Source organism: Oncorhynchus keta, chromosome 35, assembly GCF_023373465.1.
Source record: "Oncorhynchus keta strain PuntledgeMale-10-30-2019 chromosome 35, Oket_V2, whole genome shotgun sequence".
In the NCBI taxonomy this organism is placed as follows: Eukaryota; Metazoa; Chordata; class Actinopteri; order Salmoniformes; family Salmonidae; genus Oncorhynchus; species Oncorhynchus keta.
This window is the reverse complement of record NC_068455.1, coordinates 1,658,778-1,681,048: the sequence shown is the minus strand read 5'-3', so window position 1 is coordinate 1,681,048 and position 22,271 is coordinate 1,658,778. Positions and strand designations below refer to the sequence as shown.

Below are 22,271 nucleotides of genomic sequence, written 5' to 3'. Positions count from 1 at the left end.
GTTGGGTTCTAGATACAAGCATACACTTCCGTTCAAAAGTTTGGGCTCATTTAGAAATGTCCTTGGTTTTGAAAGAAAAGCCCATTTTTTGTCCATTAAAATAACATCAAATTGATCAGAAGCACAGTGTAATATAGGTTGATGAGTTGAAGAAAGTCTTTGTTTCTGGCCATTTTGAGCCTGTAATTGAACCCACAAATGCTGATGTTCCAGACACTCAACTAGTCTAAAGAAGGCCCATTTTATTGCTTCTTTAATCAGGACAATAGTTTTCAGCTGTGCTAACATAATTGAAAAAGGGTTTTCTAATGATCAATTAGCCTTTTAAAATGATAAACTTGGATTAGCTAACACAACGTGCCATTGGAACACAGAGTGATGGTTGCTGATAATGGGCCTCTGTACACCTATGTAGATATTCCATAAAAAATCTGCCGTTTCCAGCTACAATAGTCATTTACAACATTAACAATGTCTACACTGTATTTCTGATAAATTTGATGTTATTTTAAATTGACAAAAAAAAATGATTTTCTTTCAAAAACAAGGACATTTCTAAGTGACCCCAAACTTCTGACCAGTAGAATAGCAGGGGGTGTAAAGCCATTACACATACGTTTTTCCAGCAGCAGACTGTGATCAATAATGTCAAAAGCTGCACTGAAGTCTTAACAAGACAGCCCCGACAATCATTTTTCTCATCAATTTCTCTCAGCCAATCATCAGCCAGCCAATCATCAGCCAGCCAATCATCAGTGTCGTGCTTGTTGAATGTCCTTCCCTATCAGCGTGCTGACATTCTGTTGTCAATTTGTTTACTGTAAAATAGCATTTTATCTGGTCAAACACTTTTTTTCCAGAAGTTTACTAAGGGTTAATAACAGGCTGATTGGTCGGCTATTTGAACCAGATAAAGAGAGCTTTACTATTATTGTGTGGTGGAATGACTTTAGCTTCCCTCCAGGCCTGAGTGCAAACACTTTCTACTAGGCTTAAATTGTATACTATATATATATATAATTTTATATAATTTATCTTTGTTTCATAGTATAGTTAATTTTTTAATTTAGTTTAGTCACATGATTTCTCAATTTGCAGTATGTCTGCCAGACTTATTTGCCATTGCTTTTGCCTCATCCCTCTCAACCACACAATGTTAAAATTCCTTCTTGGTTCCCATTGGGTGATGAGAGTAGCGAACGACGCTGATTTGAGAAGAGTAGTACAGGGTTTCCAATTAAATTAGCTTTTTGTAGATACTTGACTTAGATACTTGACTTAGGGTAGCTCATCGGCTGTACCAGTAATTGTCTGAGAAGGGAGTTTCTCGCCTCTTCCTTGTGCTGATATATAGAGTTCAAACCATTTCAGACATGGGCTACAACTCCCCGTCTTTCCTGGTCTGGGCGGTGAGTTTATTTTCTTCACCTCGTGTTGAGGTTCAAAGTTCCAACCATTTCAAACGTGTAGCTACCGCTCCATGCTTTTCTGGTCTAACATTAATTTCTTTACCAATCATAGACACTGACAGTTCCGTCAGGCTGACACGCTCTCTGACCTCACTGTCCAAAGTTTATAGATAGGAAATTATTCCATGACTCCAAAAATTATTCCATGACACGTCATTAAGACCTCTGCTCATTAAACCTCAGGGCTGATCCACGTCATTAAGACCTCTGCTCATTAAACCTCAGGGCTGATCCATGTCATTAAGACCTCTGCTCATTAAACCTCAGGGCTGATCCATGTCATTAAGACCTCTGCTCATTAAACCTCAGGGCTGATCCACGTCATTAAGACCTCTGCTCATTAAACCTCAGGGCTGATCCACGTCATTAAGACCTCTGCTCATTAAACCTCAGGGCTGATCCATGTCATTAAGACCTCTGCTCATTAAACCTCAGGGCTGATCCACGTCATTAAGACCTCTGCTCATTAAACCTCAGGGCTGATCCACGTCATTAAGACCTCTGCTCATTAAACCTCAGGGCTGATCCACGTCATTAAGACCTCTGCTCATTAAACCTCAGGGCTGATCCACGTCATTAAGACCTCTGCTCATTAAACCTCAGGGCTGATCCACGTCATTAAGACCTCTGCTCATTAAACCTCAGGGCTGATCCACGTCATTAAGACCTCTGCTCATTAAACCTCAGGGCTGATCCACGTCATTAAGACCTCTGCTCATTAAACCTCAGGGCTGATCCACGTCATTAAGACCTCTGCTCATTAAACCTCAGGGCTGATCCACGTCATTAAGACCTCTGCTCATTAAACCTCAGGGCTGATCCACGTCATTAAGACCTCTGCTCATTAAACCTCAGGGCTGATCCACGTCATTAAGACCTCTGCTCATTAAACCTCAGGGCTGATCCACGTCATTAAGACCTCTGCTCATTAAACCTCAGGGCTGATCCACGTCATTAAGACCTCTGCTCATTAAACCTCAGGGCTGATCCACGTCATTAAGACCTCTGCTCATTAAACCTCAGGGCTGATCCACGTCATTAAGACCTCTGCTCATTAAACCTCAGGGCTGATCCACGTCATTAAGACCTCTGCTCATTAAACCTCAGGGCTGATCCCGTCATTAAGACCTCTGCTCATTAAACCTCAGGGCTGATCCACGTCATTAAGACCTCTGCTCATTAAACCTCAGGGCTGATCCACGTCATTAAGACCTCTGCTCATTAAACCTCAGGGCTGATCCACGTCATTAAGACCTCTGCTCATTAAACCTCAGGGCTGATCCACGTCATTAAGACCTCTGCTCATTAAACCTCAGGGCTGATCCACGTCATTAAGACCTCTGCTCATTAAACCTCAGGGCTGATCCACGTCATTAAGACCTCTGCTCATTAAACCTCAGGGCTGATCCACGTCATTAAGACCTCTGCTCATTAAACCTCAGGGCTGATCCACGTCATTAAGACCTCTGCTCATTAAACCTCAGGGCTGATCCACGTCATTAAGACCTCTGCTCATTATAGCTCAGGGCTGATCCACGTCATTAAGACCTCTGCTCATTAAACCTCAGGGCTGATCCACGTCATTAAGACCTCTGCTCATTAAACCTCAGGGGGCTGATCAGGGCACGTCATTAAGACCTCTGCTCATTAAACCTCAGGGCTGATCCACGTCATTAAGACCTCTGCTCATTAAACCTCAGGGCTGATCCACGTCATTAAGACCTCTGCTCATTAAACCTCAGGGCTGATCCACGTCATTAAGACCTCTGCTCATTAAACCTCAGGGCTGATCCACATTAAGACCTCATTAAGACCTCTGCTCATTAAACCTCAGGGCTGATCCACGTCATTAAGACCTCTGCTCATTAAACCTCAGGGCTGATCCACGTCATTAAGACCTCTGCTCATTAAACCTCAGGGCTGATCCACGTCATTAAGACCTCTGCTCATTAAACCTCAGGGCTGATCCACGTCATTAAGACCTCTGCTCATTAAACCTCAGGGCTGATCCATGTCATTAAGACCTCTGCTCATTAAACCTCAGGGCTGATCCACGTCATTAAGACCTCTGCTCATTAAACCTCAGGGCTGATCCACGTCATTAAGACCTCTGCTCATTAAACCTCAGGGCTGATCCATGTCATTAAGACCTCTGCTCATTAAACCTCAGGGCTGATCCACGTCATTAAGACCTCTGCTCATTAAACCTCAGGGCTGATCCACGTCATTAAGACCTCTGCTCATTAAACCTCAGGGCTGATCCACGTCATTAAGACCTCTGCTCATTAAACCTCAGGGCTGATCCACGTCATTAAGACCTCTGCTCATTAAACCTCAGGGCTGATCCACGTCATTAAGACCTCTGCTCATTAAACCTCAGGGCTGATCCACGTCATTAAGACCTCTGCTCATTAAACCTCAGGGCTGATCCACGTCATTAAGACCTCTGCTCATTATAGCTCAGGGCTGATCCACGTCATTAAGACCTCTGCTCATTAAACCTCAGGGCTGATCCACGTCATTAAGACCTCTGCTCATTAAACCTCAGGGCTGATCCACGTCATTAAGACCTCTGCTCATTAAACCTCAGGGCTGATCCACGTCATTAAGACCTCTGCTCATTAAACCTCAGGGCTGATCCACGTCATTAAGACCTCTTAAGCTCAGGACCTCTGCTCATTAAACCTCAGGGCTGATCCACGTCATTAAGACCTCTGCTCATTAAACCTCAGGGCCTGATCCACGTCATTAAGACCTCTGCTCATTATAGCTCAGGGCTGATCCAAGTCATTAAGACCTCTGCTCATTATAGCTCAGGGCTGATCCACGTCATTAAGACCTCTGCTCATTAAACCTCAGGGCTGATCCACGTCATTAAGACCTCTGCTCATTAAACCTCAGGGCTGATCCACGTCATTAAGACCTCTGCTCACCTTATGTGACTAGGGGGCAGTATTTTCATTTTTGGAAAAAATAACGTCACCGTAGTAAACAGGATATTTTGTCAGGACAAGATGCTAGAATATGCATGTAATTGACAGCTTAGGATAGAAAACACTCTAAAGTTTCCAAAATTGTAAAAATATTGTCTGTGAGTATAACAGAACTGATATTGCAGGCGAAAGCCTGAGCAAAATCCAATCCGGAAGTGACTCATCTTTTGAAAGCTCTGCGTTCCAATGCGTCCCTATTGAGCTGTGAATGTGCTATCAACCAGATTACGCTTTCTACGTATTCCCCAATGTGTCTACAGCATTGTGACGTAGTTTTACGCATTTATGTTGAAGAATACCCGGCTATAAGCGGCTACATTGCGCAAGTGGTCACCTGATGGCTCTCAGAGTGATTCTTGCGTAAAATACAGAGGTAGCCATTATTCCAATCGGTCCTACTGAAAAACCAATTGTCCCGGTGGATATATTATCGAATAGATATTTGAAAAACACCTTGAGGATTGATAATAAACAACGTTTGCCATGTTTCTGTCGATATTTTTCGGCGTTTTCGTGACTGCAATTTCCGGGCGATTTCTCAGCCAAATGTGAAGAAGAAACGGAGCTATTTCGCCAACAACAATAATATTTTTGGAAAAAAGGAACATTGGCTATCAAACTGGGAGTCTCGTGAGTGAAAACATCCGAAGCTCATCAAAGGTAAACGATTTAATTTGATTGGTTTTCTGATTTCCGTGACCAAGTTGCCTGCTGCTAGCTAGACAAAATGCTATGCTAGGCTATCGATAAACTTACACAAATGCTTGTCTAGCGTTGGCTGTAAAGCATATTTTGAAAATCTGAGATGACAGGGTGATTAACAAAAGTTTAAGCTGTGTCTCAATATATTTCACTTGTGATTTTCATGAATAGGAATATTTTCTAGGAATATTTATGTCCGTTGCGTTACGCTAATTAGTGTCAGTCGATGATTACGCTCCCACACGCGGGATGGGGAGTCACTAGAGGTTTTAAAGGACACATATTCAGAGGTTAATCTAAACAATAGGGTCTGAATACCTTATGCATCTCAAATGGCACCCTATTCCCTATGAATAGGGTGCTATTTGGGCACACTCCGTTCCATTATGGGTGTAATTCTGTCCGCAGCGTAGCCTAGCGGTTAGAGCGATGGACTAGTAACCGGAAGGTTGCGAGTTCAAACCCCCGAGCTGACAAGGTACAAATCTGTCGTTCTGCCCCTGAACAGGCAGTTAACCCACTGTTCCTAGGCCGTCATTGAAAATAAGAATTTGTTCTTAACTGACTTGCCTGGTTAAATAAAGGTAAAAAAAAAAAAAACTAAATTGGAGTCTGTCTCAAAGTGATTCAACAAAAGCACCAACGCAGTGTTTGCTGCAGATTTCACTGTAAAATCATTTTGTTCAGCATATTCACAATCTAGCAGGGACAATTGACGGACGTTATATTATAGCTGACAGCTCCAAACCAACATATCAATGACGTCGGAGGAAAGGAAATACTAAGTTTGCATACCAAATGGCACCCTCTTCCCTACATAGTACACATAGCCCCATTGGCCCTGCTCAAAAGTAGTGCACTACATAGGGGATAGGGTACCAGTTGGGACACAGACAAACCGATTGGAGCTCCCGAACACAGCCAACGCTCTGTAAACTTGCCTTCAAAGAGAACAACTCATTATTTCCAATAAAGATGATGAGAGGACAGACTTTAACCACAGTGGAAAAGAAACGCTTCATCATCGACCTGCTACTGCTGGAGCACCAAGCCCTTCACACCAGATTTATACTGAATCACAAGGTGATGGATACAGGAGCTAATCACCTGTGTACACCGCACATATGGTTATCCTAGGGGACAGGGAGGTGTCCATCCAGAGTAGGGTCATCCTAGGGGACAGGGAGGTGTCCATCCAGAGTAGGGTTATCCTAGGGGACAGGGAGGTGTCCATCCAGAGTAGGGTCATCCTAGGGGACAGGGAGGTGTCCATCCAGAGTAGGGTCATCCTCGGGGACAGGGAGGTGTCCATCCAGAGTAGGGTCATCCTCGGGGACAGGGAGGTGTCCATCCAGAGTAGGGTCATCCTAGGGGACAGGGAGGTGTCCATCCAGGGTTATCCTAGGGGACAGGGAGGTGTCCATCCAGAGTAGGGTTATCCTAGGGGACAGGGAGGTGTCCATCCAGAGTAGGGTCATCCTAGGGGACAGGGAGGTGTCCATCCAGAGTAGGGTTATCCTAGGGGACAGGGAGGTGTCCATCCAGAGTAGGGTTATCCTAGGGGACAGGGAGGTGTCCATCCAGAGTAGGGTTATCCTAGGGGACAGGGAGGTGTCCATCCAGAGTAGGGTTATCCTAGGGGACAGGGAGGTGTCCATCCAGAGTAGGGTTATCCGGGACAGGGAGGTGTCCATCCATAGTAGGGTTATCCTAGGGGACAGGGAGGTGTCCATCCAGAGTAGGGTTATCCTAGGGGACAGGGAGGTGTCCATCCAGAGTAGGGTTATCCTAGGGACAGGGAGGTGTCCATCCAGAGTAGGGTTATCCTAGGGGACAGGGAGGTGTCCATCCAAAGTAGGGTCATCCTCGGGGACAGGGAGGTGTCCATCCAGAGTAGGGTTATCTGGTCATCCTCGGGGACAGGGAGGTGTCCATCCAGAGTAGGGTTATCCTAGGGGACAGGGAGGTGTCCATCCAGAGTAGGGTTATCCTAGGGGACAGGGAGGTGTCCATCCAGATAGGGTTATCCTAGGGGACAGGGAGGTGTCCATCAGTAGGGTTATCCTAGGGGACAGGGAGGTGTCCATCCAGATTAGGGTTATCCTAGGGGACAGGAGGTGTCCATCCAGAGTGGTTATCCTAGGGGACAGGGAGGTGTCCATCCAGAGAGGGTCATCCTCGGGGGACAGGAGGTGTCCATCCAGAGTAGGGTTATCTGGTCATCCTCGGGGACAGGGAGGTGTCCATCCAGAGTAGGGTTATCCTAGGGGACAGGGAGGTGTCCATCCAGAGTAGGGTTATCCTAGGGGACAGGGAGGTGTCCATCCAGAGTAGGGTTATCCTAGGGGACAGGAGGTGTCCATCCAGAGTAGGGTTATCCTAGGGGACAGGGAGGTGTCCATCCAGAGTAGGGTTATCCTAGGGGACAGGGAGGTGTCCATCCAGAGTAGGGTTATCCTAGGGGACAGGGAGGTGTCCATCCAGAGTAGGGTTATCCTAGGGGACAGGGAGGTGTCCATCCAGAGTAGGGTTATCCTAGGGGACAGGGAGGTGTCCATCCAGAAAGGGTCATCCTCGGGGACAGGGAGGTGTCCATCCAGAGTAGGGTCATCCTAGGGGACAGGGAGGTGTCCATCCAGATAGGGTTATCCTAGGGGACAGGGAGGTGTCCATCCAGAGTAGGGTCATCCTAGGGGACAGGAGGTGTCCATCCAGAGTAGGGTCATCCTAGGGGGGACAGGGAGGTGTCCATCCAGAGTAGGGTTATCCTAGGGGACAGGGAGGTGTCCATCCAGAGTAGGGTTATCCTAGGGGACAGGGAGGTGTCCATCCAGAGTAGGGTCATCCTAGGGGACAGGGAGGTGTCCATCCAGAGTAGGGTTATCCTAGGGGACAGGGAGGTGTCCATCCAGAGTAGGGTCATCCTAGGGGACAGGGAGGTGTCCATCCAGAGTAGGGTCATCCTAGGGGACAGGGAGGTGTCCATCCAGAGTAGGGTTATCCTAGGGGACAGGGAGGTGTCCATCCAGAGTAGGGTTATCCTAGGGGACAGGGAGGTGTCCATCCAGAGTAGGGTTATCCTAGGGGACAGGAGGTGTCCATCCAGAGTATGGTCATCCTAGGGGACAGGGAGGTGTCCATCCAGAGTAGGGTTATCTGGTCATCCTCGGGGACAGGGAGGTGTCCATCCAGAGTAGGGTTATCCTAGGGACAGGGAGGTGTCCATCCAGAGTAGGGTTATCCTAGGGGACAGGGAGGTGTCCATCCAGAGTAGGGTTATCCTAGGGGACAGGGAGGTGTCCATCCAGAGTATGGTCATCCTAGGGGACAGGGAGGTGTCCATCCAGAGTAGGGTTATCTGGTCATCCTCGGGGACAGGGAGGTGTCCATCCAGAGTAGGGTTATCCTAGGGGACAGGGAGGTGTCCATCCAGAGTAGGGTTATCCTAGGGGACAGGGAGGTGTCCATCCAGAGTAGGGTCATCCTCAGGGGACAGGGAGGTGTCCATCCAGAGTAGGGTCATTAGGGGACAGGGAGGTGTCCATCCTAGGGGACTAGGGACAGGGAGGTGTCCATCCAGAGTAGGGTTATCCTAGGGGACAGGGAGGTGTCCATCCAGAAGGGTCATCCTAGGGTCATCCTCCAGGGGACAGGGAGGTGTCCATCCAGAGTAGGGTTATCCTAAGGGGACAGGAGGTGTCCATCCAGAGTAGGGTTATCCTAGGGGACAGGGAGGTGTCCATCAGAGTAGGGTTATCCAGGGGACAGGGAGGTGTCCATCCAGAGTAGGGTTATGGAAAGGGGACAGGGAGGTGTCCATCCAGAGTAGGGTTATCTAGGGGACAGGGAGGTGTCCATCCGTAGGGTTAAGGGGACAGGGAGGTGTCCATCCAACCCAGGGTTATCCAAGGGACAGGGAGGTGTCCATCCAGAAGTAGGGTTATCCTCGGGGACAGGGAGGTGTCCATCCAGAGTAGGGTTATCCTAGAAGCTGTCCATCAAATAGGGTGATCCTTCACAGGGAGGTGTCCATGGTTAAAGTAGGGTTAAGGGGACAGGAGGGGAGGAAAGTAGGGTTATCCTAGGGGACAAGGTGTCCATCCAGAGTAGGGTTATCCTAGGGGACAGGGAGGTGTCCATCCAGAGTAGGGTCATTAGGGGACAGGGAGGTGTCCATCATTAGGGTGATTAGGGGACAGGGAGGTGTCCATCCAGAAGGGTTATCTAGGGGACAGGAGAGGTGTCCATCTGGTTATCCTAGGGGACAGCAGTGTGTCTCAGGTGTCCATCCAGTAGGGTTATCCTAGGGGACAGGGAGGTGTCCATCCATATCAGGGTTATCCTATCTAGGAGGTGTCCATCCAGAGTAGGGTTATCCTAGGGGACAGGGAGGTGTCCATCCAAGTAGGGTCATCCTAGGGGACAGGGAGGTGTCCATCCAGAGTAGGGTTCATCCTAGGGGACAGGGAGGTGTCCACCAGAGTAGGGTTATCCTAGGGGACAGGAGGTGTCCATCCAGAGTAGGGTTATCTAGGGGACAGTAGGGTTATCCTAGGGGACAGGGAGGTGTCCATCCAGAGTAGGGTTATCCTAGGGACAGGGAGGTGTCCATCCAGAGTAGGGTTATCCTAGGGGACAGGGAGGTGTCCATCCAGAGTAGGGTCATCCTAGGGGACAGGGAGGTGTCCATCCAGAGTAGGGTTATCCTAGGGGACAGGGAGGTGTCCATCCAGAGTAGGGTCACTAGGGGACAGGGAGGTGTCCATCCAGAGTAGGGTCATCCTAGTTCAGGGAGGTGTCCCCAGAGTAGGGTTATCCTAGGGGACAGGGAGGTGTCCATCCAGAGTGGGTTATCCTGAGGGGACAGGAGGTGTCCATCCAGAGTAGGGTTATCCTAGGGGACAGGGAGGTGTCCATCCAGAGTATGGTCATGCCTAGGGGACAGGGAGGTGTCCATCCAGAGTAGGGTTATCTGGTCATCCTCGGGGACAGGGAGGTGTCCATCCAGAGTAGGGTTATCCTAGGGGACAGGGAGGTGTCCATCCAGAGTAGGGTTATCCTAGGGGACAGGAGGTGTCCATCCAGAGTAGGGTTATCCTAGGGGACAGAGGTGTCCATCCAGAAGGTCACAGGGGAAAGGAGGTGTCCATCCAGATTAGGGTTATCTGGTCATCCTCGGGGACAGGGAGGTGTCCATCCAGAGTAGGGTTATCCTAGGGGACAGGGAGGTGTCCATCCAGAGTAGGGTTATCCTAGGGGACTTCAGTAGGGGTTATCCAGGGGACAGGGAGGTGTCCAACAGAGTAGGGTTATCTAGGGGACAGGGAGGTGTCCATCCAGGTAGGGTTATCCTAGGGGACAGGGAGGTGTCCATCCAGAGTAGGGTTATCCTAGGGGACAGGGAGGTGTCCATCCAGAGTAGGGTTATCCTAGGGGACAGGGAGGTGTCCATCCAGAGTAGGGTTATCCTAGGGGACAGGGAGGTGTCCATCCAGAGTAGGGTTATCCTCGGGGACAGGGAGGTGTCCATCCAGAGTAGGGTCATCCTAGGGGACAGGGAGGTGTCCATCCAGAGTAGGGTTATCCTAGGGGACAGGGAGGTGTCCATCCAGAGTAGGGTCATCCTAGGGGACAGGGAGGTGTCCATCCAGAGTAGGGTCATCCTAGGGGACAGGGAGGTGTCCATCCAGAGTAGGGTTATCCTAGGGGACAGGGAGGTGTCCATCCAGAGTAGGGTTATCCTAGGGGACAGGGAGGTGTCCATCCAGAGTAGGGTCATCCTAGGGGACAGGGAGGTGTCCATCCAGAGTAGGGTTATCCTAGGGGACAGGGAGGTGTCCATCCAGAGTAGGGTCATCCTAGGGGACAGGGAGGTGTCCATCCAGAGTAGGGTCATCCTAGGGGACAGGGAGGTGTCCATCCAGAGTAGGGTTATCCTAGGGGACAGGGAGGTGTCCATCCAGAGTAGGGTTATCCTAGGGGACAGGGAGGTGTCCATCCAGAGTAGGGTTATCCTAGGGGACAGGGAGGTGTCCATCCAGAGTAGGGTCATCCTAGGGGACAGGGAGGTGTCCATCCAGAGTAGGGTTATCTGGTCATCCTCGGGGACAGGGAGGTGTCCATCCAGAGTAGGGTTATCCTAGGGGACAGGGAGGTGTCCATCCAGAGTAGGGTCATCCTAGGGGACAGGGAGGTGTCCATCCAGAGTAGGGTCATCCTAGGGGACAGGGAGGTGTCCATCCAGAGTAGGGTTATCTGGTCATCCTCGGGGACAGGGAGGTGTCCATCCAGAGTAGGGTTATCTGGTCATCCTCGGGGACAGGGAGGTGTCCATAGAGTGCAGGGTTATCTTAGGGGACAGGGAGGTGTCCATAGAGTGCAGGGTTATCTTAGGGGACAGGGAGGTGTCCATAGAGTGCAGGGTTATCTTAGGGGACAGGGAGGTGATCCATAGAGTGCAGGGTTATCTTAGGGGACAGGGAGGTGTCCATAGAGTGCAGGGTTATCTTAGGGGACAGGGAGGTGTCCATAGAGTGCAGGGTTATCTTAGGGGACAGGGAGGTGTCCATAGAGTGCAGGGTTATCTTAGGGGACAGGGAGGTGTCCATAGAGTGCAGGGTTATCTTAGGGGACAGGGAGGTGTCCATAGAGTGCAGGGTTATCTGGTCATCCTAGGGGACAGGGAGGTGTCCATAGAGTGGTTATCTGGTCATCCTAGGGGACAGGGAGGTGATCCATAGAGTGCAGGGTTATCTTAGGGGACAGGGAGGTGTCCATCCAGAGTAGGGTTATCCTAGGGGACAGGGAGGTGTCCATCCAGAGTAGGGTTATCTGGTCATCCTAGGGGACAGGGAGGTGATCCATAGAGTGCAGGGTTATCTTAGGGGACAGGGAGGTGTCCATCCAGAGTAGGGTTATCTGGTCATCCTAGGGGACAGGGAGGTGTCCATAGAGTGCAGGGTTATCCTAGGGGACAGGGAGGTGTCCATCCAGAGTAGGGTTATCTGGTCATCCTAGGGGACAGGGAGGTGTCCATCCAGAGTAGGGTTATCTGGTCATCCTAGGGGACAGGGAGGTGTCCATAGAGTGCAGGGTTATCTGGTCATCCTAGGGGACAGGGAGGTGTCCATAGAGTGCAGGGTTATCCTAGGGGACAGGGAGGTGTCCATCCAGAGTAGGGTTATCTGGTCATCCTAGGGGACAGGGAGGTGTCCATCCAGAGTAGGGTTATCTGGTCATCCTAGGGGACAGGGAGGTGTCCATAGAGTGCAGGGTTATCTGGTCATCCTAGGGGACAGGGAGGTGTCCATAGAGTGCAGGGTTATCTTAGGGGACAGGGAGGTGTCCATCCAGAGTAGGGTTATCTGGTCATCCTAGGGGACAGGGAGGTGTCCATAGAGTGGGGACAGGGAGGGTGTCCATCCAGAGTAGGGTTATCTGGTCATCCTAGGGGACAGGGAGGTGTCCATCCAGAGTAGGGTTATCTGGTCATCCTAGGGGACAGGGAGGTGTCCATAGGTGCAGGGTTATCTGGTCATCCTAGGGGACAGGGAGGTGTTAGAGTGCAGGGTTATCCTAGGGGACAGGGAGGTGTCCATCAGAGTAGGGTTATCTGGTAGGGGAGTGCAGGGTTATCTGGTCATCCTAGGGGACAGGGAGGTGTCCATAGAGTGCAGGGTTATCTGGTCATCCTAGGGGACAGGGAGGTGTCCATCCAGAGTAGGGTTATCTGGTCATCCTAGGGGACAGGGAGGTGATCCATAGAGTGCAGGGTTATCTTAGGGGACAGGGAGGTGTCCATCCAGAGTAGGGTTATCTGGTCATCCTAGGGGACAGGGAGGTGTCCATAGAGTGCAGGGTTATCCTAGGGGACAGGGAGGTGTCCATCCAGAGTAGGGTTATCTGGTCATCCTAGGGGACAGGGAGGTGTCCATAGAGTGCAGGGTTATCTGGTCATCCTAGGGGACAGGGAGGTGTCCATAGAGTAGGGTTATCTGGTCATCCTAGGGGACAGGGAGGTGTCCATAGAGTGCAGGGTTATCTGGTCAGGGTTGCACAATAACTAGTAACATTCACAGAATTCACAGGATTTCTGAAAAACTTGGGACATTTGGGGAAAGTTACTTTTGGGTTATAAAGACAGACAACAAACCACCAGGTTAATTTGACCATTTAATTATAGACGACATGTTTGTCATTATTTTAATTATCAGACCATCAGTAAACTAGTAATTCTCAGATTCAACAGAGTTTCAGCAGTTCTCTATTTGTTCCTCATATCATCTGCTGTCTTCCGTAGAAAATATCCCTTTTTTTAAAAGCCTCAAGAGTTTACATGACTTTTAAAACCATTCAACAAATATATCATTCACAATACTTTCTCATTATTTACAAAACAAACAGCGTCGCTGCTAAAAGAATTATACATATTAACAAACTACTTCCTCAAGTATCTACAATGGCGTTTTACAAAGAACGAAAGAGGATGAAGAACAGAGTCATTTTGAGGCTTGGTGACCATAATAGGTCAGAGCTTTCAGAAAGTATTCCTGCCCCTTGACTTCTTACACATTTTGTGTAATTCAAAATGAAATAAATATTTTTCTCACCACGCAATACCCGATAAGGACAAAGTGCAAACGTGTTGTTCAAAATGTTTGTACATCTACTCAAAATGAGATTCAGAAATATATCATTTACATAAGTAAGTATTCACACCCCTGTGTAAATATATATATTTTTACACGGGGGCGGTGTGTGTTACTAAACTGACATAGGGAATTATTTTAAGAGAGTCATACCAAGGATCATTTAGCTATTGGAGTTATAGGTAGTCATTTGGGAGGTAGGTATAACAACAAAAAAACAACAGAATTTGGCCTTCACTCCTATAGAGACGCATTGAAAAACACATGAATAATGACAAACCAGACAGTCCAAAAATATAGAATAACGAATAAGCTTTTGAAGTGTCCGATATCTAGGAGATATATAGATATATACACATACATACATATATATATATAGTGTCCGATATCTAGGAGATATATAGATATATACACATACATACATACATACATACATACATACATACATACATACATACATACATACATACATACATACATACATACATACATACATACATATATATAAACACACAAAAGTATTCGAACCCTTGACTTTTTGAACATTTTGTTATGTCAAAGACTTACTCTAAAATTGACTTTATAAATAAAATGTTCTACACACAATACCGCATAATGACAAAGCAGAAACCAGTTTTAGAAATGTGTTAAAAAAACAAACAGAAATAGCTTATTTACATAAGTATTCAGACCCTTTTGCTGTGAGACTCTAAATTGAGCTCCGGTGCATCCTGATTCCATTGGTCATCCTTGAGATGTTTCTACAACTTGGTTGGAGTCCACCTGTGGTAAATTCAATTGATTAGACATGATTTGGAAAGGCACACACCTGTCTATATAAGATCCCACAGTGCATTTCACAGCAAAAACCAAGCCATGAGGTCAAAGGAATTGTCCGTAGAGCTCCAAGACAGGATCGTGTCGAGGTACAGATCTGGGGAACGGTACCAACACATTTCTGCAGCTTTGAAGGTCCCCAAGAACACAGTGGCCTCCATCTTTATTAAATGGAAGAAGTTTGGAACCACCAAAACTCTTCCGAGAGCTGGCCGTCAAGTCAAACTGAGCAATCGTGGGAGAAGGGCCTTGGTCAGGGAGGTGATCAAGAACCTGATGGTCACTCTGACAGAGCTCCAGAGTTCCTCTGTGGAGATGGAAGAAGCTTCCAGAAGGACAACCATCTCTGCAGCACTCCACCAATCAGGCTTTTACGGTAGAGAGGCCAGACGGAAGCTGCTCCTCAGTACAAGGCACATGACAGCCCGCTTGGAGTTTACCAAAAGGCACCTAAAGACTCTCAGACCATGAGAAACAAGATTTTCTGGTCTGATGAAACCAAGATTGAACTCTTTGGCCTAAATGCCAAGCGTCACATCCGGAGGAGACCTGACACCATCCCTACGGTGAAGCCTGGTGGTGGCAGCATCATGCTCTGGGGATGTTTTTCAGCGGCAGGGACTGGGAGACTAGTCAGGATCAAGACAAAATAAACAGAGCAAAGTACAGAGTTACTTGATGAAACCCTGCTCAGGACCTCGGACGGGGTCAAAGGTTCACCTTCCAACAGGACAATGACCCTAAGCACACAGCCAAGACAACGCAGGAGTGGCATCAGGACAAGTCTTTGAGAGGAAAAGTCTTTGAGTGGAGAGAAGAATGGGAGAAACTCCCCAAATACAGGTGTGCTAAGCTTGTCGCATCATACCCAAGAAGACTCAAGGCTGTAATCACTGCCAAAGGTGCTTCAACAAAGTACTGAGTAAAGGGTCTGAATAATAATGTACAGTGCATTCGGAAAGTATTCAGACCCCTTGACTTTGAATTTGTCATTATGGGGTATTGTGATGTCATTATGGGGTATTGTGATGTCATTATGGGGTATTGTGATGTCATTATGGGGTATTGTGATGTCATTATGGGGTAATGTTTGTAGATTGTTGGGAAAAAAAATAATTGTATCAATTCTAGAATAAGGCTGTAATGTAACAAAATGTGGAAAAAGTCAAGGGGTCTGAATACTTTTGGAAAGAAGTGATATACAGTGCCTTGCGAAAGTATTCGGCCCCCTTGAACTTTGCGACCTTTTGCCACATTTCAGGCTTCAAACATAAAGATATAAAACTGTATTTTTTTGTGAAGAATCAACAACAAGTGGGACACAATCATGAAGTGGAACGACATTTATTAGATTTATCAAACTTTTTTAACAAATCAAAAACTGAAAAATTGGGCGTGCAAAATTATTCATCCCCTTAAGTTAATACTTTGTAGCGCCACCTTTTGCTGCGATTATAGGGTTAGGGGGCTGAATAATTTTGCACGCCCAATTTTTCAGTTTTTGTTAAAAAAGTTTGAAATATCCAATAAATGTCGTTCCACTTCATGATTGTGTCCCACTTGTTGTTTATTCTTCACAAAAAAAATACAGTTTTATATCTTTAAGTTTGAAGCCTGAAATGTGGCAAAAGGTCGCAAAGTTCAAGGGGGCCGAATACTTTCGCAAGGGACTGTATACACAGTACTGGTCAAAGGTTTTAGTACACCTACTCATTCCAGGGTTTTTCTTTATTTGTACTATTTTCTACATTGTAGAATAACAGTGAAGGCATCACAACTATGAAATAACACACATGGAATCATGTAGTAACCAAACAACGTGTTAAACAAATATAAATATATTTTACATTTCAGATTCTTCAAAGTGCCTTTTTACTCCAGGTGTCATGTGCCTTTTTCTCAGGAGTGGCTTCCGTCTGGCTTGGTTTCTGCTCTGACATGCACTGTCAACTGTAGGACCTTATACAGACCGTATATATCATCAAGGATGATCAATGGAAACAGGAAGCACCTGAGATCAATTTTGAGTCCCCTAGCAAAGGGTCTGAATACTTATGTCAATTAGATTTCTGTATTTAATTTTCAATACATTTGCTAAGATTTCTAAAAACACGTTTTCACTTCATCATTATGGGGTATCGTGTGTAGATGGGTGAGAAAACAAATCAATTGAATCCATTTTGAATTCAGGCTGTAACACAACAAAATGTGGAATAAATCAATAAATCAAATGTATTTCTAAAGTCAAGGGGGTATGAATACTTTCTGAATACAATGTATGTTTCAGAGGGTTGCTGCTGAGACCAGCTCCTTGGGGTCTGTGTGATGGCACGAGAGGAGAGGAGAGGAAGGGTTTGGTCGCCTAGTGGACAGATTTTAAGAGGTGTCACCAGGCAAGGAACATCATGCTGTAATGGGGAAGAGGATACTGGAGGAAAGGAGGAGAGGAGAGGAGAGGAGAGGAGAGGAGAGGAGAGGAGAGGAGCGGAGAGGAGAGGAGAGGAGAGGAGAGGAGGAGAGGGAGGAGAGGAGGAGGAGAGGAGAGGAGAGGGAGGAGAGGAGAGGAGAGAGGAGAGGAGAGGAGAGGAGAGGAGAGGAGAGGAGAGGAGAGGGAGGAGAGGAGAGGCTATTCTGCCATCCCAGGTAGAGGGCATGATACTGGAGGCTGAGGAGGAGAGGAGAAGAAGAGGAGAGGAGGAGAGGAGGGGAGGAGAGCTCTGGTGCCATTCCAGGTAGAGGGCAGGACGCTGGAGGCTGAGGAGGAGAGGAGAGGAGGAGAGCTCTGGGGCCATCCCAGGTAGAGGGCAGGACGCTGGAGGCTGAGGAGGAGAGGAGGAGAGCTCTGGGGCCATCCCAGGTAGAGGGCAGGACGCTGGAGGCTGAGGAGGAGAGGAGAGCAGGAGAGCTCTGGGGCCATCCCAGGTAGAGGGCAGGATACTGGAGGCTGAGGAGATGCAAGGGCTGTTCCACTGGTTGTCATAAGGTGTATGCACCAATTTGTAAGTCGCTCTGGATAAGAGCGTCTGCTAAATGACTTAAATGTAAATGTAATGTAAATGAGGAGAGGAGACTGGGGGAGAGGAGGAGAGGGAGAGGAGAGGAGAGGAGAAGAGGAGGAGAGCTCTGGTGCTATACCAGGTAGAGGGCAGGATACTGGAGGCTGAGGAGGAGAGGAGGAGAGCTCTGCTGCCATCCCAGGTAGAGGGCAGGATACTGGAGGCTGAGGAGGAGAGGAGGAGAGCTCTGCTGCTATCCCAGGTAGAGGGCAGGATACTGGATGCTGAGGAGGAGAGGAGGAGACGAGAGGAGGAGAGCTCTGCTGCCATCCCAGGTAGAGGGCAGGATACTGGATGCTTGCATGAAGCAGGAATATGGTGCAATGCTGTGTCCCAAAACGAGCTGGACCCCCTGCCTGCTTCTCTATCTGTGGTGTCATTTACTGTATGAAGCTTTGGTCTGCAGGTCACGGAGACAGATACTCATCCTATAATAGAGGTCATAGAGACACTCATCCCATCATAGAGGTCATGGAGACACTCATCCCATCATAGAGGTCACGGAGACACTCATCCCATCATAGAGGTCACGGAGACACTCATCCCATAAGAGGTCACGGAGACACTCATCCCATAAGAGGTCACGGAGACACTCATCCCATAATAGGTCACGGAGACACTCATCCCATAAGAGGTCATAGAGACACTCATCCCATAATAGAGGTCACGGAGACACTCATCCCATAATAGAGGTCACGGAGACACTCATCCCATAATAGAGGTCACAGAGGCACTCATCCCATAATAGAGGTCAGAGAACCTCATCCCATAATAGAGATCATGGAGACACTCATCCCATAATAGAGGTCACGGAGACACTCATCCCATAATAGAGGTCATGGAGACACTCATCCCATAATAGAGGTCATGGAGACACTCATCCCATAATAGAGGTCATAGACATGTAAATGTCCCCCAGCCTGTCTGTCCCATAATAGAGGTCATGGAGACACTCATCCCATAATAGAGGTCATAGACATGTAAATGTCCCCCAGCCTGTCTATCCCATAATAGAGGTCATGGAGACACTCATCCCATAATAGAGGTCATAGACATGTAAATGTTCCCCAGCCTGTCATCCCATAATAGAGGTCATGGAGACACTCATCCCATAATAGAGGTCATAGACATGTAAATGTCCCCCAGCCTGTCTATCCCATAATAGAGGTCATGGAGACACTCATCCCATAATAGAGGTCATAGACATGTAAATGTCCCCCAGCCTGTCTGTCCCAGCGAGGTATAGAGGGAGATCTGCTGCTGTTTACACTGCCTTCACAATCCACGGTTCAAATCCCTCCCCAAGCCCTACTGTTCCCCCCACCCTATTGTTCCTATAGATACTCCTTCAGGAGAACAGCCCGGTGGGTTGGGGGATATTGTTAGGTTGAAGATACCCAGGTTAGGAGAACAGGGAAATAACATCCCACAACTCAGACTGTTAGAGGGTTAGAGGCTGGGAGGCAACAGGAAGTTATGCAGGAAGGCGTTGTCTTGTTTGAGGCCAGACAGGAGATATCTGTTAGGAAACAGTGTTTTCAACCTGAATGGGTAACAGAGGAGAGGCAGAGAACAGTGAGCTGAGGGAGGAGAGGGGTAGAGAGGGGAGGTAGAGAGGGGAGGCAGGGGGTAGAGAGGGGAGGTAGAGAGGGGTAGAGAGGGGAGGTAGAGAGGGAGGCAGGGGGTAGAGAGGGGAGGCAGGGGGTAGAGAGGGGAGGCAGGGGGTAGAGAGGGGTAGAGAAGGGTAGAGAGGGGAGGCAGGGGGTAGAGAGGGGTAGGGAAGGGTAGAGAGGGGAGGCAGGGGGTAGAGAGGGGTAGAGAAGGGGGTAGAGAGGGGAGGCAGGGGGTAGAGAGGGGTAGAGAAGGGTAGAGAGGGGAGGCAGGGGGTAGAGAGGGGAAGACAAGGGGAGGAGAGGGCAGAAGTGGAGAGGGGGGGCATAGAAAGGAGAGGAGAACCAGAGCAGCTGTGTGGTCTCACCAGAAGAAGAAAACAGAAGGAAAACTGACCCTAGGACAGATTCTAACAGGAGACTGATAGCATCACCAGTTACACCCGGGTGGACACCAGACAGACAACAACGCCTCTCCTCGAGCAGCAATGACGCCGTGAACCCTCTCTTCTGACCAGGTGCTGTGGTGCACCAGGTGTCAACTGGGAAGCCTTTAGGAAGGTGACTGTCCTCTCCCCCCTTTCTCCCTCCTTCTCTTCCTTCAGTTCGGGGTTATAGTCTCTGGGGTGGGTCCAAGGGCAGGGAGGGGGTGTGGTCGGATACAGGTGGAGGGCTGTGCGGAGGGGTGTTGCTTCCTGTTCGGGGTTATAGTCTCTGGGGCAGGGGAAGTGGTGGGTCCAGGGGCAGGGTGGGTCCAGGGGCAGGGAGGGGTGTGGTCAGATACAGGTGGAGGGCTGTGCAGAGGGGTGATGCTTCCTGTTCCTCAGACCACATGACTTCTCCTTGTAACCAAGACACATCTGCTGAGACACATCCACCAGGGCTGAGGCCACCGTTAGACCTACACAGAGACAGGAAGTGATGTATTAGTAACAGGAAGTGATGTATAAGTAGCAAGACAGACAGACAGACAGACAGACAGACAGACAGACAGACAGACAGACAGATAGACAGGTCGTCTACTGGTTAGAGCGTTGGACTAGTAACTGAATCCCAGAGCTGACAAGGTACAAATCTGTCGTTCTGCCCCCTGAACAGGCAGTTAACCCACTGTTCTCAGGCCATCATTGAAAATAATAATTTGTTCTTAACTGACCTGACTCGTTAAATAAAAGGTGAAAAATAAAAAATGTATTAGCAAACAGGAAGTGATGTCTTAGGACAAATATGTTCATCATAAACCAAATGGGCCTTAGGATACAGTGGTGGCTAGTGGCACTTTAATTTAGAAGGCAGCCATTTGCAGAAGTGAACAAGAAGGATTAGCGCTGTACGGTATAGATAAACTTTTCAGATACGGAAAAAATTGTTCCGTACTCGGATACTTCTGTCAACTGTGCCTCACGTCGTCTACTAAATGAGAGAGGATCAAGTCTGTCAGCGTTTCTCCTGTCTGTTGACGAGGACCTGTTGATGAGGACCTGTTGACGAGGAACTGTTGACGAGGAACCTGTTGGCGAGACCAGTTGACGAGAACCTGTTGGAACTGAGGCGAGACCAGTTGACGAGACCAGTTGACGAGACCAGTTGACGAGAACTGTTGACGAGGAACTGTTGACGAGAACCTGTTGACGAGGACCTGTTGACGAGGACCTGTTGACGAGACCTGTTGACGAGGACCTGTTGCGAGACCTGTTGAGACCTATTGAGACCTGTTGACGAGACCTGTTGACGAGACTGTTGAGACCTGTTGACGAGACCAGTTGCGAGAACTGTTGACGACCTGTTGACGAGACCTGTTGACGAGACCTGTTGGCGAGACCTGTTGACGAGACCTGTTGACGAGGACCAGTTGACGAGACCAGTTGACGAGACCTGTTGACGAGACCTGTTGACGAGACCAGTTGACGAGGAACTGTTGACGAGACCTGTTGACGAGACCTGTTGACGAGACCTGTTGACGAGACCTGTTGAGACCTGTTGACGAGACCTGTTGACGAGCACCTGTTGACGAGCACCTGTTGACGAGCACCTGTTGATGAGCACCTGTTGACGAGCACCTGTTGACGAGCACCTGTTGACGAGCACCTGTTGCTCTGGGAGTCGGGCCTGTTGCGAGACCTGTTGACGAGACCTGTTGACGAGACCTGTTGACGAGCACCTGTTGACGAGCACCTGTTGACGAGCACCTGTTGACGAGCACCTGTTGACGAGCACCTGTTGACGAGCACCTGTTGCTCTGGGAGTCCGGGCCTGTTGGCGAGACCAGTTGACGAGAACTGTTGACGAGGACCTGTTGACGAGGACCTGTTGACGAGGACCTGTTGACGAGGACCTGTTGACGAGGACCTGTTGACGAGGACCTGTTGACGAGGACCTGTTGACGAGGACCTGTTGACGAGGACCTGTTGACGAGGACCTGTTGACGAGGAACTGTTGACGAGGAACTGTTGACGAGGAACTGTTGACGAGGAACTGTTGACGAGGACCTGTTGACGAGGACCTGTTGACGAGGACCTGTTGACGAGGACCTGTTGACGAGGACCTGTTGACGAGGACCTGTTGACGAGGACCTGTTGACGAGGACCTGTTGACGAGGACCTGTTGACGAGCACCTGTTGACGAGCACCTGTTGACGAGCACCTGTTGACGAGGACCTGTTGCTCTGGGAGTCCGGGCCTGTTGACGAGGACCTGTTGACGAGGACCTGTTGACGAGCACCTGTTGACGAGCACCTGTTGACGAGCACCTGTTGACGAGCACCTGTTGACGAGGACCTGTTGCTCTGGGAGTCCGGGCCTGTTGACGAGGACCTGTTGCTCTGGGAGTCCGGGCCTGTTGACGAGGACCTGTTGCTCTGGGAGTCCGGGCTGCATCATGTTCGACTGCCCAGAAGTTAATAATCTTCAATAAATGTAACACGGCATTAAGAAATGTTGAAACGGTTCATTAATGT

At 48.7% G+C, this 22,271-nt stretch overlaps 2 long non-coding RNA genes across 2 annotated transcripts; one reads left to right on the top strand and one right to left on the bottom strand.

Annotated features, from left to right (window-relative positions):
- Window positions 1–17,267: 17,267 nt before the first annotated feature.
- LOC127915658 (uncharacterized) lies at window positions 17,268–18,770 on the top strand. The gene is made up of 5 exons (XR_008091533.1): window positions 17,268–17,446; window positions 17,507–17,787; window positions 17,848–18,111; window positions 18,512–18,598; window positions 18,646–18,770. It is a non-coding gene; the product is annotated as an uncharacterized LOC127915658 (long non-coding RNA).
- A 1,652-nt stretch (window positions 18,771–20,422) lies between these two features.
- Window positions 20,423–22,092, bottom strand: LOC127915663 (uncharacterized). The gene is made up of 3 exons (XR_008091541.1): window positions 21,819–22,092; window positions 21,651–21,734; window positions 20,423–20,782 (listed from the first exon to the last, which is right to left on the bottom strand). It is a non-coding gene; the product is annotated as an uncharacterized LOC127915663 (long non-coding RNA).
- Window positions 22,093–22,271: the final 179 nt, after the last annotated feature.